An 18462-nucleotide genomic window follows, 5' to 3' on the forward strand; every position below is an offset into this window, starting at 1 on the left:
GTGTTTGGGTTTTTCTCCAGCTGATTTTAGCTCTGTTTGCTAGACCTGATCCTTGCCCTCCCTGAGCTTTGAAACAGCCAACACACCTTGCATCCCCTGTGAGCATGTGCCTAGCCCCCGTGGACTTTCCTCTGGCTTTCCCAGCCTTTGCAGTGTGGCAGTCTCAGAGGAACACATGTGGAATGTTTCATCTGAGCTCCCTACAAAACAACTGCTGATTCTTTCAGATACTTCCCACAGCTGCATTCATTAGAACCAACTGAACGTCATTGAAAGCTGGGGAAATGTCTAGTTTAGTAGCAGTAAAAGGATTAGAACTAGACGTGGTTTTGTGGCATGAGCCTGTTTTATGTCTGAAGCTTAACATTTAATAGAATGTGTGGCCTGGAGACTCACCTTGCAGTGCTATCACACACATTCCTGTGCCTACACGTGTCCAGTGGAAAAGGTGACATTTAAGGAAAGCTAACACTTGACTGTGTTCCCTGGAATTTCCTGCAGGGACCTGGTTCCAGTCTTGGATCCTCTTTCACAGCTGCAGACAGACCCATCCATTATCATTCTACACCCCAAGCCAAGCAGTGGTTCCCTCAGCCCCCTGCTTGGCTCCTTGGCCGTGGATCACAGCTCCTGCACTCGGGCCCAGGTTCATTCCTTCTCCTGGAGGAGCTGGAAGATGAGCAGCTCCTCGTGGGACGCGTGATGCTGTCCCTGTCTCCCCGAGGCTCCCCTGCCTGCCTGGGCTCTCTGCAAGGAGCAGGGGATGGTGAGCAGGTGTAGGAGGGGTCAGCCAGCCACACACAATCCATCTTTAGCAGTCCAGGCCATTCCCTGTGAGCAAGGAGCCCGAGGTTCCCTTCCTGCTGTGTGTCCCAGCGCGCTCCAGGAGCGTGCCAGGCTCTCCCTGGTTAAACAGCGAGCAGTGATGCTCTGTGAGTGTCAGACGTGCCCAGGGACCTGCTGGGTGTTGTGCCAAGGCAGAGACGTGAATGTCAAGGCATTCCACCACGCCTAGAAGGGATAATAAAAGTATTTATGAATATTACAGTCATAGCTGTTACATTTTTTAAAGACCTCTGAAGACTGGACTGATTTAGGACAGTGCAGCTCTTAAAAAAAACCCCAAAACAACAAACAAAAAAAACCCCCAAAAGAACAAAATCCAACAAAAAAACCTCCAAAAACTTACTACATACAAAAGAAATTAGGGAAGTCAGAAGCTATGCATTCAAAGAACTATCTAAAAATAAGAAGTACTGCTATAAAGTTTAATATCCCACTGAGCAAAGGAGAAGGTTTTTCTTGTCTGTCTACAGGAGCGTGTGCAGTTTTGCTGAAATGTAGCTCTCATTTTGCCTCATACAGTCCCTATGGCAGTGACTGCTATTTTTACTTTAGATGGGGGCTTTTTAACTCATTATTTGTGTTTTCATTAACATCAAAAAGGAGGTATTGTGAATGCTCTCTGCATTCTGCATGTTTAATTCTAAACTCTGACACACAATGGTCTTGGTCTGGGCTGTGGCAGCTGGAAATTCAGTACAACTGGCATGTTGTCCCCAAGTCTGTAAAGGAAGTGGAGTGACAAAAATACAACCTTTGCAATAGAACAAATGAAAAATATGCTTATAGAGACCAACTGGTGTTGTATTATACTGCATTGAGACTGCTCTCTGTCACTGTCTGCATGCTTGGTATTTTTGTATAATTTTAGCTCTGTTGTTCTTGGGAGCTGTGGTAAGGATTCAGTGTGACAGCACAAGTGTCCAGACGTGGCAATTTGATGTCTAATCATGGCAGCCCAGGGTGGGCAGTGCAGTGCTCTCTTCCAGGGACAGAGATGTAAATTTTGGTAGCCTAAAAGAACAGTCACTATGGGAGAAATTCTGGAAGTCAGTTGAGAGTGAAGCAATGGAGTGAGAAGCTGCTTGTTCCTCTCAACCAGTCCCATATTTTTTACTGATTCTCCTGAAGGACCTTCTATCTCTGTGAGAAAATTCTAGCTATTCCATTAAGTCTCTACCAGAAGTGTGAGCAAAAAATTCTGAAAGTTTTGTTTCTTTCCAGAGAAATGTTAAATTACTCCTTGGCTCATTTGTCCTGTTGATAGTCATGTAAGAAGTGGTCTGTGTGAAGAGAAATGTGAAATTTAGGACTGATGTTCTTGGATGTAGAGTGTAGAAGGGAGCAGAGGACTTTGGCTAGCCAAGATGTTCTGGCACTTGAGAGGTCTGACTTTTAGAGAGAACAGAAACTGGGTTTTTTAACAGCCACTGAAAATGAGATGTCAAAAATACAGTAAATAGTAGTGTGCCACTTCAGGTTAAAATGTAGAATTTCAGTCCAGAAGTTTTAGCCTCATACATGAATTTAATAACACAAACATTTATTTTAAACTGTTGCATTGACAACTTGTAGCAGACCAAATTCTTTTGGTCATGCACAAGAGAAGCAGCTCTCAGAAAATTACTATGCTTTTATTTTTTTTTAAATGCTTTCTTCCCAAGGTGATTTGAGTAGCATTAAAGTTATGATAAACATCAGAGCCTGAGAGCTGGATAGATTTATGTTGCTGAAATTCCTCCTTAGCAATGCAGAGAGATGGCAGAGTAAGAGTTTTTTGAAACCAGTTTCAAGTTCTTTTTGTCCATGCCTGATTTCAGCCATTGCTCAGGAAGACAATGGGGAAATGAGAGTTTAAACACCAGCCTGTAATTAAATCTGTAATTAAATTTTCTCTGGCCTTGCTTTGTGCTTGCTGAGTGTCTCTTGCAGAGAGGTGTTGCAGGCCATGCTCTGCAGCATCCTGGGAGGGTGTCCCAGTGGGACCAATGGAACAATTTGTGCTTCTCTTCAGAAACTCTGCCCAGACTCTGTTTTTAGAATGTTTCCATGTCCAGGGTGTGTATGGACAAGTAAAGTGAGATGTGCCCCACAACTTGCTGTGGAAATGATGTATTTAAATGCTTCACTAATGCAGTGGTGAATTCTGTATAAAAGCTGTGTGTAACCAGGAAAGAGCACAGGGTAATAGACTTGTTGCTTTAAGGTATTTCCAGAGGTGAGCTACATTTCATGTTCTCCTCATTAGTCAAAATTTCCATATGCTCCTTTCATCTCCATTATTTCATCTGTCATGTGCAGCAGTAGAAATCTGGGACTGGTTTTCAAACATAATTCTAGGAAAGTGACCTCCCCTTTCCTCCCCTTTAGCCTCTGCCATGAAATACAACAGAGAAGAACATTTAAAATAAGTCATCAGTTATAGAATACATGCAAAAAATTGAAATGCCATAGACCTTATGGAGGAGGCTTGCAGATATATTTCCTGTTGTAAAGAGAAGTGACAAGACCCCAAGTTGGTAAAAGTTTTGTGAGAAAGATGCCAGAACCTTCTGTCATAATCTCTTCTCAAAGGCTTTAGCTAACAACAAACAAGTTCTGTTACAACATAAGCCATGGAAATGTAAAAATACACATTTATAATGTCCATGTCAATCAGGATGTAAACCAAAGAGTTTAAATAAACTCCTCACTCCCCATCCCTTCCCAGTTCTGTCATAGTGGCAGAAGGTAGATCCTTGCTTCTATGCTTAGTCTAACTCATTTCAGTTGTTTCGTGGACTGCAAAAACCTCTAGCAGTGCCCTTGATGGTGCCTCTCAGATGGTTTATTAATTGTTTCTCCATTTCTTTCAGTGTGCATTTGTTTGCTCCCTTAAGTTTTTTTGCTTTGTGTCTTTTTCCCTCAGAAGCCCCAAGGCCATGTCTCAGCTGCTGCTGTGCTGTGTGTGCTCACTGAGGTGTGGATCACTGCTGGGATGCTGAGGGACAAGTGGCTCCCTCTGCTTGGGCCCTGGTGCAGCCCTGTCTGGCACTGGGTGGGGAAGAGCTGCACTGGAGAGATGGATGTGGGTAGCTCTGGTTGTTTTCATCTGTCTTTAGAAACCTGCTCATGTCTGTGGTTATGCCCATCACTGGCTTTGCAATACTGTTATTTTTGTTTATTCCATAGCATAATCAGAGCATGATTATAAATAAATAAAGGGTAACTGATGCAACTGCAACCTTTTTAATATTCATATTGCTTCCATCCCTTAGCCAGCCTCAGATTTGCTTTGTTAAACACTTGTGCATGTTGAACAGAGGTATGAATCAATATATAGAGTTTTGGGGTTGGTTGGGTTTGTTTGGTTTTATTTTCCTTCCAAGTGGTTGCAGTTACTTCCAAACCCATCCATTTCTGTTTGGCAAATGCTGAACTGTATTAGGCAAGCGCAGGCTTTGAAAACATTCAGCCCACCTGGGAATGCAAATTACATCTTTAAACCCCTTCTTCCCCATCTTCCCCATCTCTGCACACTGTGGGTAGCCTCCTCTGCAGAAGGCAATGGGATCAAAACCATATGAATCCTCTGGAGAGGGGAAAGGCCCAGAACTGAATCAAAGCATCATTATGGGCTCATTCAAGCTGCTGATTATCAGAGAAAGCTGAGCCTTGTACCAACTTGCTAAAGGTACTTTTAAGCCATTAACACAGCATCATAATACTCCAGGAGTTTGGATGGGGGAAATAAGCCACAAAAATTGTTTTCTGTGACTGTAACTTGATTTGGTAAATGACAATATGTTCTCAATGGTATTTATGTAGTTCTTATTGTGATTGTGACCCTAAATAATTAGTTAATAAACAAGGCTATGGCAAAGCCTATGTTGCTGCTTTCATCATATGCTGGAAGTATTTCAGAGGTTAGGAATGAATGGCAAGGTCAATGAGGTCTCTTTGAACTCATTTGCCCCTTAATTCTTCCATAATCTTTAAATCTGCATTCCATTACCTCTAAAACATTTGCTGAACATGATTCTATGTCAGTTAAGATGCATATTCCTGAGTTCAAATAACCTCCACTGCCCTCTCTTCCTCTCTGTGGCCTCCACTGGGTTCCACTTAACTGCATTTGAAGCACTCCAAGATGTGGTAGCTATTTGGGAAAGCAAAATCATGTTATTTCTTCTTTTGTGATAATGGCTGGCTTCTTGAGTGTTTTCTGTCAGATCTTGATTTTCCTCATTCAGTATTCCTGGTATTGATGGCTTTCCTTTCTCTATTCTTTATGAAAGAACCACTTGAATTTCATTCTTTTGCCTCACCAGACTCTGCTTAGTTCAGTGAAACTGTTGAGATTAGTAAAATGGGAGGACAGAATTTCTGCATAATTTTATGGTCAGTGCTTGGAGTTTAATCTGTAATGTCTTTTCATGTCTCTTCTTACCCTGATGATAAGTGATTGTGCAGTGTTGGATCTGGGCCTATCTAATTTTTTTCCATGGTCATGTGGCATTTTCTATGTGTTTTAATGAGCAGTTTTTTGTTTCTTTGTAGTTTGAGTTTTTTTTCTTTTATTTTCTACATTTGGGGGATAGAACTTTATGGGTTCTCAATGTCTTTCTCTTTTGCTATTCCTTGATCATTCTTAGACCAAGACTGTGTTCTGGTTTTTCATCTCTTATTTCTTCTCCTGTGTGTTGTTATTCTCTGGATGCTGGCATTGCATTCTCTTCTTCCTTGGATTTTAATTTGTCATCAGTCTCCTTTGTCTGATGATTGTCCCTTTCTCACTCCAGCTACACCTCTAGCATCTCCTCAAAAGATCTTCCTCCTTCCGTCTGAGGGTGGCACTCACAACCTCTTTTTTCTTTGCACCTTTCCAGTGAATATTCTTGTCCCTGATTAATTTTATTTGTAATAATGGAATTCAGTGGCTATCTCTTTGTTGAAGACCAGTAGATGGGCCCATTTCAGATTTGATTCCTTAGGACCAAATTCATCTGGTCTCTCATATCTTGTGGATGTGCAGTCCCTCAGCTGCATTGCAAGAGCTCTTCTCTGTGTGTGTTGGGAGAATCTGCCCACATTTCCACGGCTTTCCTGTTAACAGAGCAAGGTCTGTGCAGATAACTGATATTGTGCATGTTGATTTTGTTTTTCTGTAGTTTCCATGGATTTTCCTGGTTGTTACAAGCTCTGTTTCTGCCTGCTAGTTTCACTACTTAGAGTGCTTGCATGTGAGCCTTGAGAGGGACCTCTGTGGAGTCAATTGTATTTGTACAGGATTTTGTACCCACTTTAGTGTTTGTTTCTCATGCCTTTTGTACTCAAAAAGATATATTCCAATGTATTACAATCTCTGGGACTAAATAACATGAGCTCAGGGTTTCTTTGTCACGCTTCTGCTAAAAAACAACAGTTCTCCAATCTTCCATGGTCTTTCAGTCTCCTCAAAAGAACAGTTGCTGGATTTTGACTTATCTAACTTCCTTTTTAGCCTTTTAATAGTTATGTTACTGGTAGAAAAATGAGAGTTCTTTTTTATCTTACTTAAACTAATTTTACACCTGAATATTCCCACTAGCATTGACTTAATTTACTGTGAAGTGAATGAAATCAGAATCAGGACCAGAGAATGTATAAAACATGCTTGGGTGTGCAGGTGTGATTAGCTGTGAAGTGTCTGATGGCAGTTTTGGGAGCAGGATGGCACACAATGACACACTGTTTGGTGCTCTGGGAGAGCCAGGCCTGCAGGGCCCACAGGAGACAGGCAGGAGAGCTCTATAAAAATGAGAGAGGTGACAGAACAGCAAGTGAGAAGAAGAGAGAGGGAGAACGTGAGGATGGATAGAAGAATCTGTAAATGGACTGCTGAATGACGAGAGAATGTGCAGCTGAATTAAAGAATGTGTGAGCTGATAGATGGGACATTGGGCAGACAGACAGAACCAAATGCATTTTAGGGTATAAATAAAGAGCTATAAAGAGGGAGACTGAGGGGATATAAAGATTAAATAAAGGGCTCAAAAGAGCCTCAACCAGGCTGGCAGATGTTACAGTGGCCAGGAGAACATTGCTGAGCAATTGAGGAAAGGAGAAAGCAGGGAAAGGCTTAAGGGAAACTTGTGACACCAGTGCAGCAGGGCAAATCCAATAGTGCTTTGAATTGCCCTCTGAAAAGGCTGGCTCTTCTTCTGGGGCTGTCCAGAGAGGTTTTTAAGGTATTGTCTCTGTTCTGTGCATATTAACTTGGATGGATGTGCAGATGGATATTTCTTACACTCTTTGCGGCCTGGGTAGAGAGCCCAGCTATGGCACACGGCTGCTGACCCTCCAGAGCTTGTGGTATGCTCACATATTCATGTTTCCTGAAATCACTTTGGAAGTCTGAGGAACAGCTTGAGAGGCACAAGGTCTTAATCTGTCACTGAAATCAGCTCCCTTAGATTAGACACTAAACCTCCTAGTCATGAGGTGCAGCATCCTCAGAGCATGGAGCTGGAACTGATCTCTTCTGCACAGCTGTAGGGAGATTACTTAGATTTCACTAGAGGGGACTGGGACCACTCTAATGAACAGTGAGAATCAGCATAGTTTTTTTCTCTATTCCTTGTCTACTTCTTTCCCTTAGATAGCCTTAACTCATGGGAAATGCTGGTAAGAACTGTCTGTGTTGTTGTTGTATGTTTTGGCTGGAAGACTGAGGCTGTCACTTCTTATGAAGTCTTAGCTGGAATTTACTACTGGAAACTAGTCTGAGTTAAAATTAAGTGCTATTTTTGACTGGTTAGATTTTATTCTCCATCTGCTACATAATCTGTTTTGCCATGGTGCTGCACAAATGCTTTTTCTGGGATGAGAAATGAGGTTGTTAGGGACAGAAAAAGGCAGCTGTCGAGTAAATCTGCTTTTTGTGAGGGCAGTGCTACCTTAAAAGAGTGTGTGAATCTATAGACAGAGATGCTTTTTACTCACAGCAATTTAATTTTTTTTTTCCCCCTAACTGATGTAACAGAGTTCACCACAGGGCAAAATAAGAGGTCAGAGCTTTCTTGGAGTGCTGTCATGCAGCAGGTCCTATGTGACAGTACAAACCAGCCAGGGATATGGCCTGGTGAGGGGCTACTGGCTGGTTTCATTATCTTTTAGACATGCTAGGAGCAGGATTTAAGTCATTCTTTCTCTCTGATCCCCAAAGGGAAAATGTTCCTGTGTAAACTCAACATGGAGCAAACTCATTGTAACAAAACACATTCACAATGCATAAAGGTTTGCAATCAATGCACATTTATTTCTCTTTATAATTCATGAGCACTGTTTTGCCAGAATAAATGATCTTTTTTTGAAGCCATCCTGACTGCTGAAATGAATCAGTATCACTAAAAACATAAACTATGACAGTGGTCATAAAGGCCTATTTTCTACAGGTATTGTTCTGGTAGGCTGCAGAGCTGTGGAGGTTGGTGCACTTTTAAAGCAAACTGTAGTGTGCAAATAAATCCAAACTATTAGAATTATTTTTCAAGAAAATGATTTTTGAAACATATTCCTAAAAATTCCATTCATCTGTTACATGAATTTACTATCTATGTTCTGCCAAGAGCTTTGTGAAACAGAACTGCTTCCTCTTCACCCTGTGCATGAGTACAGAAATCCACATCTGCACTATTTGGAGGCAGACTAAGATGTTCAGTGTTTCTGTTGAGGACTCTGTGAAGCTTTCAGATCTTGATTTTATATAGCATGAGATGATTTTTTTAGTCTATTTTAACTTTCCTGGATTAAGTTTCCTGAATGGTGTTCAAAACAATCCAGGTAAAAAAGAGGTACAAATAAAACTCTAAATTTTGCAGTAGTCAGGATATAAATTAGGATTTGATCATTTTATCCAGGAGCAGGAGCTGGTGACCAACAAATGTCTGATCTTGGCTCAGAATAAGTATGGTGAGCAAAATTCTGCTCCAGGGAGATGCATGGCTTAAATGATGGAAGTGCTGCAGAGGTCACACTTGAGATATGGTAGTGGAGGTAATTTGTTTTGGTGCAGTTCTTAATACACTTCTAAGTAGAAAGGATAGGAATTTTATTTTAATAAACTCTTAAGATTTCTTTGCAACTTAAAAAACATAATGCTGTACTTTCTGTGACTTTTGGAAGTGTCTGTAAATGATTGAAATAGATTTTTAAAAAATCAGTGCTGAATGGCTGTCCTTGCTGATCTGGTGGTGGGGTGGGAAGATATTAGAAGCACAGGTGAATAATCTGTACATCTTGTCATCCAAACCTTAGTGGTCATGCAAGGTTAAAGGTCCTGGCAAGGCTGATAATGGTCCCAGGTCCTCACTCAGTTTTTATCCATTCTGCTGCCTGAGGAGGATTCATAGGAGTACAGACACAATTACAAGTCAATAGGGTGCTAAACTTTAGAGTTAAGTGATGGGGAAAAGGAGTATAAACTTCAACACTCCAAACCCTTATAATCTACTTTTTTTCTCAGAGATACTAATCCAGAACTATCTGCTGGAGCCAGTTCAGGACTTTATACAAAATAGAAAGTTGCAGAGAAGTGGATGTTTTACTGTGTATTCCTGCCAATTATTTTCTGAATATTTCTCTGTCATGTTCTAGTGGGGCTGGCCTGTTGTCCTTAGCAGCATCAGCTACTGAGAATTTTAGAATGACCTGGTGAGACTTTCATGCCTTTTTTGATCAGTTAAAACTGGAAGAAGTGCCCCATAATCCACAGTTAAAAGTTTTAATGATTGGTGGGGGAGACCACAGTAGAATTGTTATCTGAGATGTTTTCTTCAGGTCCCAAGCACAAGAAATGCACTGATTTTACTAATTCAGGGCAAAACGCAGCAAAAATCATGGGAAATCATTGCAGGTCATAGAATAACCCAAGGACACCAGTGGCTCAAGGCTGATCACAGCACATGTTATAACTTCCATGGTGTGTCTGTCCTGTGTGCTACAAGACAGAGCAATGTTAGAAACTGCAGGGTCACAGCAGTCACTTATGGGCAAATGGGCCCAAGGTGAATTAGGACAACATGCAGTGTACTCTGCTGGGAACATCCAACTCAGCACACAGCCCTCCTTTTCCAGAAGCTGTGGTGGGTTTATCTGTAAACTCCACCTCTGTGTTTCCCAATTCCAGTGCTGCCCAGCCTTGCTCTCCATTCTCTACACTCAGAGAGTACCTGAACGCTCCCTCTGCCCTTCTTCTCCTCCCCCCTGTCCCCTGCAGCCGTAGGAACAAGCCAGCCTTGTTCTCTGGGGACAGATATCATTCTACAATATCTGCTGAGAATCCTGGAGTCAGCCCTCCAGCCAGGCTAGTTAGTGAGGACACAGCCCCATGTTGGCTCAGCCAGCCTGCTGCAGGGAGCAGAAATGAAATCTGTGTGTTGTACCACAGACCAGTGTGCTCTCGTGGAGCTGGGATGTGTATCTGTGCAGTAGCTTTGTCCTGTGCAGTTATTCCCTGCCAGGCACTGGGGAGGAGCTTTGGATAGCAAAATTCCAGCCAAACAACGGTCAAATAAATTCAGTTATCAAGAAAACAGCCTAACTGTCTGTTAGGTACTGTGTATTTCTCTTCTGGTCTCTGTGCAATATTATGTTAATCTTGTTTATCTTAAATTTTGTCAAAAAGGCTTCCTTTAAACAAACACTAAAGACTGGCTATTCTGCTCCCCACCAAGATAGATGTAAAAGTAGCTCATGTGCTAGACCTGTGTTTCTTCTACACACCTGCAGAGCAGGGCAGTAGTCAGTAGCTAAAAAAAAAAATTATGATGGATAGTAGCAATTATAAACCAATAATATACGGGAAACAGAAAAGATTGCTAAGAATTTCCTGCCATATGCATTTAGGAGGCATCTGGACTACATCTGGGAAAACACACACTCAGGGAACTGCAGCTTGCTGGAGGTGCATGTCTGTGCTATCAAGAATAATGATAAAATGGTGCTATTCATGTTTACTTCTTTGTGTGTGGAGGGGAGGCATGGAATACTCAATAGGAAGCATTTCTCCAAACAGATGGAGTACAAGGCAGCATTAATTGACTGAGGAGTAGGGGAGATCACCTTGTGAGCTGTTTGCTCACTTTATTGCTTAATCATATTCAAGATGATTGATAGCACCCCTTAAAGAGGGAGGTGCTGTGATGGTGATTAGCATAAGTGGTGACATGTAAATATGACCGACCTTAACATTTATATTTTGGCTTAGTGGCCACAGGGACAAGTTGAAGGATGTGGAGGAATGCATATTGCTAATGAGTCATTAAAAACAGGGAGGATTGGAACCCATCTGAAAGTTGTGCCTGTTGTGCCACCAGAGCAGAGAATTTCTTAAAAAAGAATTGGATGTCTGCTGAGAAAATTGCAGAAGAAAGATTATTTCTTAAAGAGTATTTTCTAATGTGTGAAAATTTTTCAAGTGGTAAATTTTTTTCTTTTTTTTTGCCATCCCTCTCCCCTGATAAAAAACTGATTATGGACCTGACTTTCTGAAGGGCTACTGAGAGTTTTGGTCAACTGATTTCTTCAGTTCATATGCACATTCCTGTAAATAGTGAAACAGCTCATAGTTGTCTGTGAGGATATTTAAAAAGAAAAGGAAAAAAACCCCAAAAAACAAGTTAGGTTTCCTAATTCTACATGAAGTCAATTCAAAGAGTTTTCCCCTAGTGGACAGTGGGCTTTTATCCTGGCCCATTTGTACTCTCTGTCAGAAGAAGCAGCTTAAAAATGCCTCTACACCAGACACCAGGAAGATGTTCCAAAGCCTCAGTGCATCTTCTGGAGGGTCATTGTAAGGGACTTCTCCTGCAGCCTTTAAAATTCCAACCTTCAGCTAATAAATTTGACTTCATGAGTACACCAGGGGGACAATGATGACTCGTGCTTTAGACAGGCCCTAGGCTGATTCTTTGCTCCATCAAAGCTTATATGTTCTGGAAGTTACTATAAAATATATTTCTGTTTGATCTTCAGGCTTGCAATTACTCTCCTATTTTCTTTTCTGCACAAAGACTGATGCAGGCAAAAAAGAAAATGCTTGTTTTAAAGCAAATTTGTTTTACTGGAGATGAGCAACAATTTGATTTGTATCGAATGGATGAGTTTTATGATGGATTATTCCAGAGCTTCATACATAACTCATGGGGGTATAAAATTCACGTGTGAGATGGGGACAAAATGTTGTGTGCTGAAGTTAGTCCATATTTGTCAAGAAACAGCAGCACAGGTCAGCTGCTGGATCATTTAATAACCAAGGTGTTACATCAGCACTAATTACATCCAATCCTTCTGCTCTGTAAATGTCCATCCCTGGAAGGAGTTTAGAATAATTATGGATCCAAGAACAATTCTGAAGCTGAAATGGAAAAACTTTCTACTATAAGATCAACATTTTTCCAGGTCTCCCTCAGGAAAAAATATTGTTTACATCTGAAACCTTTCTTGCAGGGTTTAGAAGAGTAAGTTGCCATTCTTTTTCCTTGCCAAACTAGCCTCTAAACACAAATGGGTTTTAGTCAAGCTGTCAAGATTGATACTTCTTTAAGTTGTAACCTGCCTGTGGGCTAGCATGGTTCAAGAGGACTGGTAGATCTGCCTTATTACAAACCTCTGTGGTCCCTGGCAAAAGCAAATGATGTTTAAAAGTTTCTATTTCCTTGTTTCTCTCTGTGCTGCTCCCATTTGATAGAGTGTTTTCAGGATTTTGTAGCTAGTTCCTACCAAGTGCCTGACTGCACCTGAACACTGGCTGTGAAAGCTGGGCTGCTCTCACCTCTCCTACCCCTGCAAATGGGCAGGTCACTGGACAAGAATATCTTATTTCTCTTCTACTCTTCAGGGGAGGAAAGAGCTTGAAAATCCAGGTGTAGTATGACAGGAATCAGAGCTACATGGAGATTTCTGTGTGGAGCATGGGCTGGTTATTCTGGCTCTGCTCCCTGCTGTCTCCACACCATCTGCTGGGCCTGACCTGGATGTTGGTGCCTGCAGATGTTGCAAGTCTGTCTAATGCACCCCAATTCCCAAAGTGGCCTTTCTGCATATATTGGCTATGCCAATAACCAGCCCAGCAACATGTTTTCAGACCAGGAAGGACATGAGACATTGCTATACTGGATTTTCAAATCTATTGCTCTCTTAAATCTTCCATGGTATTGATTCCCTATAGAATATCCTTTTGCATTAAAAGTGAATTAAAGTAATGCTGTCTGTGAAAGCCTGGCCCTTCTCAGAGTCTGACAAAAACCTTTAGTAATCAAAACAGATCCAGGCTCTTGCCCTGTTTTTAATTTGGAATTGGACTAATCATCCACAGAACATGTATTTTGTAATCCTGTATTGCAGTGCTGCAATTCCAGTTGTGACAGTCTCTGCCAGCACGAGAAAGAGCACCCCAGAGGTCCCAGCTGGGGTTCCTGGCCCCTGTGGGATGACACCAGCCACACCTTCAGCAGCACAGGCAGCAGAGCAGACTGGAGCTGTTGTGCATTTTTAGAAGAGTGTGTAAACAGAACCAGCAGGGAGCTGTGCAGTGTTTATTGTGGTCTGTCATGAAATCATAGAGAGCTCTACTGCTCTGCCCTGACCCTCCAAAAGTCTCAGAGCCTGGGCCAAGAAGCTGTCTAAGGCTATAGATAATGTGGTAACATAAGAATTTCAAACAAAACAAAGCTAAAGATTCAACCAGTGGAGAATATGCAATGTGCGTAGTGGCTTGCAACTGATGAGCTCAGAAGGGCCTGATGTCCCTTCTTTTAAAAACCCTTACCAGTAGTGCCCCATTTGAGCAGGTGTTGCCCTGCAACAAACATGAGAAATACCGTATTTTATAGCTTAAAGATTTATCTTCTCAACAGCACTATTAAAATGATAATATTGGCTTCTAAAATAACACTTAACTCAGAACTTGCACAGTTCTGTTTTCTTCTGGGACTCTGGTTTTGATTTTTTTTCTTGAAGCCAAACTGTTTAGTGGAGAAGCTGCCAGCTGCTTGGTTCAGCCTGGACCCCATCAGTTTCCCTGCATGGAATGTCATGGCTGTGCAGGGCTCTCTCTCTGCTTATTGTTCTGATCAAGCTGCCAACTCAGAGCTCATGACTGTGGCTTTAGGAGACCTGAAGTAGTAATTGCACCCTCCTGAAGTAGTAATTGCAAGCTCACATTTTTGAAAACACATTTGAATATGGACATGGCTCAGGAAGTCATCTCAGTGCTTTATGGGCCAGCAGGGACATTGTAGCTTGCATTTTAGAGGAAGACTGCTATTTTGTTCAAATGTAGTTACACTAGTCTGGTTCCCCACTTAAAGCTCTGATGGACTTCACTTTGTTGTGAAGTCAAAGGGGTTTTGTCCTCTTGTTAAGCTTTACTTTTGAGAAAAATAAAAGAAATGTGAAAATCTGTGTGGAAATCACATGTAAGGCCAGTCTGCTGAAGATGCTTGTTTTGTTTGTCAAGAAGCATCTGGCTTCAGCACAGTCATCTCTTGGCATGTTCTGAGTAAGTGAACATGGTATGAACCCTCCTGCTGCTCCCTTCTGCCCACTCTCAGACCTTCTCTGTCTCAACCCGAGGAGCATTTGTGTGCCTGCTTGCCAGCATTCAAACTGGTTTTGTAGATTATATGTTAGAGAGTAATCAAGCATGCATGGAACATGAAAAGTCTAATAGAATCCTAAACTAGAATCATAGAAAGGTTTGGGTTGGAAGGGTTCTTGAAAGGCTGTTTAGTCCGATGATCTTGCAATGAGCAGGGACATTTTCAGCCAGATCAGATGGCTCAGAGCTTCATTCAGCCTGGCCTTGAATGTTTCCAGAATGGGACATCTGTCACCTCTCTGTGTGTTCCAACGTTCCATACTCATTGTAAAAAACTTCCTTATACTTAGTTTGAATCCTCTTTTTGTTTTAAACTATTACCCTTTGTCCTGTTGCAACAGACCCTGCTAAAAAATTGTTCCCTAATCTTTCTTATGAGCCCCCTGAAATCTGCAAGGTCTCCCCAGAGCCTTCTCCTGTGCAGGCTGAGCAGCCCCAGCTCTCTCAGCCTGTTCTCACAGGAGAGGTGCTCCAGCCCTCTCCAGCTGATATTTGTGGCCTCCTCTGGTCCTGCTCCGACAGCTCCGTGTAATTCCTGTGCTGAGGACCCCAGAACTGGATGCTGCAGGGTGAGGTCTCATGGGGGCAGAGGAAAAGGGGAGAATCACCTCCCTTGTGCTGCTGTCCAGCTTCTAGGCAGTGAAATTAGGAATCTGTTACAGGCTGCTCAGGATTTAGACTGAGTTTTCAGGAATGCAGAGTAAAGGCACAGAAGCTGTTGTGTGTTGGTGGAATAGAAAGGGTAAGTGCTCAATGTTTGTTTCCTGATACGTGCAGCTGGCTGGGTGAAATCTATCACGGCATGGAAGCCCCTGGTTTGAAGTATCAATATGTTGACCTGTAAAAAATTATTTTACAATTCACTGTACTCCTTTCCCTGCTTTGGTTGTCCATTGAAACACCTGCAAACACACTGACCTAATGTAATCCCAGTGGAGCTACAGGCTCAGATCCATTGTGTGATCCTCATTGCACTTACAGTGGGGTTGTGTCTTATTTAAATTCTAGTTCCTAGGTAAAAGTCACACTGTACTGCCAAGCTGCCTGCCTGGGAGGAAGCCAGGAGACAACCTGAGAGCATGATATTGTGGGATGTTTCACAGCACTGGGTGAGGACAGGAGAGCAAGTGCTGAGTGTGATCTCTGTGTTGGTCTGATATGCAGGTGGCTTCATTTACCTCTCTTGAACCAGCCTGGTTTACGTTCCTGCTATGAGCAATCAGAATGAGACTGGAGCTCTCTCAGCCTCTCAGTGGGAGCCTGGCCAGGATCTCTTCAGGCAGCAATGACTTCATGTGCTGTGTCAGCAGCTCTTTCTGCTTTGAGGATGCATTCCACACTGTCTTGTGCCTTTGTCAGGTGATGCAGGGCTTTTCAGCCACTTACTGGGTTGATTTTATTTTGTTTTGAGGTTTTCTAAAACTTTTGGCAAAAAAAAAGCTTCAAAATTTTGCCAGAGGCAAGGTACAGAGTATCTCATGTCTGAAGTGTAGAACTGTCACTGCCTGGACAGTGAAGGCTTGGTTCTGAGCTCAGTGAAGTGGATTGTCTTTAAAGACATGGTATCACCAGTCAGCAGTGCCTTGATCTGTACAAGGCAGAACTTCCTGGTACTAGCAAGTTGGAATTATTACAACAGCATTTTTAGAAAACTTAATACTTACAGCAGCTCCAGCACTGCACAAAGGAGCTCTTTTATCTGAACAGTCTGGTAGCAAAACATCCAAACATCTTTTAGAAGTGTCCCCTCATCTTTGGGGCAGATTGTGAAACCACAATGAAATCCCCAGGCTAAAATGCTGTTCAGCATGTCTGGTGCTCATCTGAAGACCACAGCTGCACTCAGTGTGGATGCAGCTGGGTCAGGGCAGGATTTCTGGCACCTCTTTTAGAAGGATACCAGGACTGCAGCTGTGCCCTCTTGCTACAGGGCTTGTAAGGAAGAAGATTCCTTCTTTGGTCTCTGGTATCAGCTCTGACTGGTTCTCGTGTCCTGGCTGTGGGAAGAAATAGAACTCATCATTTGTGCTTGATTAAAATTCAGATGGTTTTGTTCCTCCTGTTACCCCCTCCTAGGAATATTGTGATTTGCACTGATTTTTCTTTATTCAGCAGGTATGTCAGAAACAGCAATTTCTGATACCTCTGTACATGCCTTATTTCTGTCATGTTGTCCTGAAATCGATCTGGGATGCTTCTCATAGGACTTAACCTGCCCAGAATCCCTGGCTGAGTTTTATATGCTCTGTGCCACCTGTCAGCAAACAGGTATGAAGATGTGAGTGTGGACCAGGGAGTTTCAGGTGGTCTTCTGCTGTTGTTGATAATGTCCACAATGGTAGAAAACATACTCAGAAGTTGCAATAGAATTCTTAAGCCTATGTAATCATGCTATTCTGGTCCCAGCTACAGAATTACTGAATATTTTCTAGCTCATCTGAAAGAATATATATGTGTGTGTATACATATATGTGTATATATATATATATATATATATACATAAAAGGAAGTATAAAGTCAATAAAAATGTCTGCAACAGAAGTTATGTAATTTGTGACAGTGCCCTCAAGCATAGCCTCTACGTATTTTGACTTTTTGATATGAATACTGAAATATAGAAAAAACAGAGAAAATGTAATAAGATTTTGAGAAAATGATTGATATATTGCACTATTTATGCCAAATTTCACCTTGGCATGGTCCTGACATTATGTGATGTTAAACTTCAAAGAAGACAGGAGACAAGTGTTTCTCTCTTGCCCTCTGCAAGAAAGTGAAGGGAGAGTGGTAAAACAAGCACATCTTTATTTCTACTCAATGAGGGAATTCTTTTCCAAAATAGACTTTTTCACATTTATTGATTTCCTATATATAAATTATGATTGGAAATTTGCCTAAATGCAAAATCTTTTTTAGTTAGATTTATTTTTCTTGTTAAGGAACTTCTCTTTTTTGTTTATGTGATAGTTTGAAGCATGAGGATGTTTTCTCAGTGAATCCAGTAAAGCTGGAATTTCCCTTGAATTCCTTAAACTTGAGGAAATAAATGGCTAAATCCTAGAAATTAAACACCTGGAAAATATACATATCTCTGACTTGATCTGAGACCCTTCAGCAAATGCATAGAAACAAAGCAAATCTCCAGTACATTAACACTGAATACTAAAATTATTAATTGAATGATACAATTATTCTTTTGCACACATTTGAAATTAATATTGGTAGGCAAAGCACTATCTGTCTGTAGCTGTGTTTGAGGTGGGCTCTTTGACACCCATGTCCAAACTCTGAGCAGTTAATAAACTTTGAGGAAAAATTCCTGTGTTTTGGAAGTTCAGGAAAGTCTCAGTTTAGTTTTGCTGCAAAGTTCTGTGTTTAATACTTTCCACTTGGAGCAAGCAGAAATTTGTCTCTGGAAAGATCCTGCATCTGTTCCCATTGTGCTCCATCCCCTCCCCAGAGTCAAATGTAATGTCTTAAGGCCCAGCTGGCTGCTGGGGCTCAGAGATTTTCCATGGATAGATGTGCAATCTACTACAAGAAATTGCTCCTGCAGCAGTAGCAGCAGCAGCAGCCAGTGTTTGGTTCAGCTCCTGGCTGGGCTTTGCTCGCAGCATCCCAGGTGCTGAGCTGCAGGCTCGCCCCAGTGCCTGTGGCTCAGGCAGCTGCACCCCAAGGGCTGCCATGGAATAAGCTGGCATGTCCAAAGTGGGAAAGAAAGAGCTGCTAGCACAACAAGCAAGAGTGCAGGCAAAACAGTTCATGTCAACAGCTGAGCTGATGAGACTTGATTTTCTTGAGATTTATGACCTGCATGGGATGATTATACCCTGCATGGGGTGGAGTAGCTGATATCTAATAGCAGGCTAAGATTCCTTTTGCAGTCTTTTTCTCTCCAGAATACTAAACCTTTCTCTCTCCTCATTCCAGTTGGGTTGGGTGTAACTTTAAGAAATTAACGTCATTTGGATTCCAATATTTTTTGTCAAATTGTGAAC

Source organism: Cyanistes caeruleus, chromosome 10 (genome assembly GCF_971803275.1).
Source record: "Cyanistes caeruleus chromosome 10, bCyaCae1.hap1.1, whole genome shotgun sequence".
Taxonomy (NCBI): Eukaryota; Metazoa; Chordata; class Aves; order Passeriformes; family Paridae; genus Cyanistes; species Cyanistes caeruleus.